Below are 1,170 nucleotides of genomic sequence, written 5' to 3'. Positions count from 1 at the left end.
ATCCCAGTGACTCCGTCATCCAAACACACACCTTCCAGGTCGTACAGATTCAATCTGCCGTGAAGCTTTGGCAGAAGTGAGGCAGATAGGAAATCTGCACGATTCGCAAAAGCGGAGCTTAGCACTTCATAGAATACGCACCAGTTGCGCAGCGTAAGCTCTCGTATAAGAGGACACAGCTTAGAGGAGCTATAAATCCCGTGTTCCCACCATGCATCCAAGGCTTGAATCAGAAACGTGTATCTGTTCGTGAAATATAAAACGCGAGTGCTTCGAGACGACAGTAGCGTGCTGTGCTTATGCACCAGCCATCTGCAAAATTCAACGTTTAAGCAAGGAAAACAAAATTTCCAGAAAATAGTATAGTCAGGAGGCACGTACCTTGGTAAGTTGGCTTGACTTGAGCCGACGAATTTCTCCCACAGACAGTCTGATGAACACAGAGCGTACCAGTGCTTGCAAACTTGTCTTGATGAAGATAAGTCTCTCGCCGTCATTGACATAAAGACACCTCGTCTGGGATAGCGGAGATTGGACTCTGGTTGGAGCTCCCAGTTGTGCCCAGTCGAGTTTGTGCGAGCGTTGCACAGACTCGTCCTTGAGCTTGTTTTCTTCTGGAGTGTGTAAAGAAAGCCACAAGAGTGACCACAGAGCCCACCGCTTCTGATCCTGGTGAATTTCAACAAACGAAAATGTGATGCCCGGACTCTGGATCTCTTTCTCAGGAACTCCCCGAGGATCGCATTCCTTACCGCTGCTTGCATCCGACTTTCTCAGCATCGTCTCCAGGAGTGGAATCTGGTTCGCCACTCGCCAGTCACAGACCATCTTCCGACAGACGTAATCTTCACATTAACTTGCTTCCAAGAAGGCCCGGTACAGCTGGAAGTAGAACTTGTACACAGGCCAACCTGCAGAGACGTAGAACAAAAGAAAGAATACCAGATGAATTCCATCAGCAGCAGTGTTGTGACCCAGACTCGGTACGTTTTACCTCCATTCCTGCGTAAGGAGTGAACGATTCGAACAGACTTGTCAAGGAACGGCTTCGTTTCTTCACTTCGAGCGTTGGACCCGTTTCATTAGAGCCGCCGTGTTCCTGTCTAAGGATAACACTATGAGGACCGGCTAGTATCACCCCCCCCCCAAGTCCCTTCCTTTTCCTTTTTT

The 1,170-nt window shown here is 48.8% G+C and overlaps 2 long non-coding RNA genes across 2 annotated transcripts; both read right to left on the bottom strand.

Annotated features, from left to right (window-relative positions):
• Positions 1–203: 203 nt before the first annotated feature.
• LOC112343826 lies at positions 204–494 on the bottom strand. Its single transcript, XR_002991425.1, has 2 exons — positions 382–494; positions 204–312 (listed from the first exon to the last, which is right to left on the bottom strand). It is a non-coding gene; the product is annotated as an uncharacterized LOC112343826 (long non-coding RNA).
• Positions 495–829: 335 nt separating this feature from the next.
• On the bottom strand, positions 830–1,073 carry LOC112343825. Its single transcript, XR_002991424.1, has 2 exons — positions 995–1,073; positions 830–911 (listed from the first exon to the last, which is right to left on the bottom strand). It is a non-coding gene; the product is annotated as an uncharacterized LOC112343825 (long non-coding RNA).
• Positions 1,074–1,170: the final 97 nt, after the last annotated feature.

Source organism: Selaginella moellendorffii, unplaced genomic scaffold (genome assembly GCF_000143415.4).
Source record: "Selaginella moellendorffii unplaced genomic scaffold, v1.0 SELMOscaffold_221, whole genome shotgun sequence".
NCBI classification, from domain to species: domain Eukaryota; kingdom Viridiplantae; phylum Streptophyta; class Lycopodiopsida; order Selaginellales; family Selaginellaceae; genus Selaginella; species Selaginella moellendorffii.
This window is presented reverse-complemented; position numbering and strand designations above follow the sequence as displayed.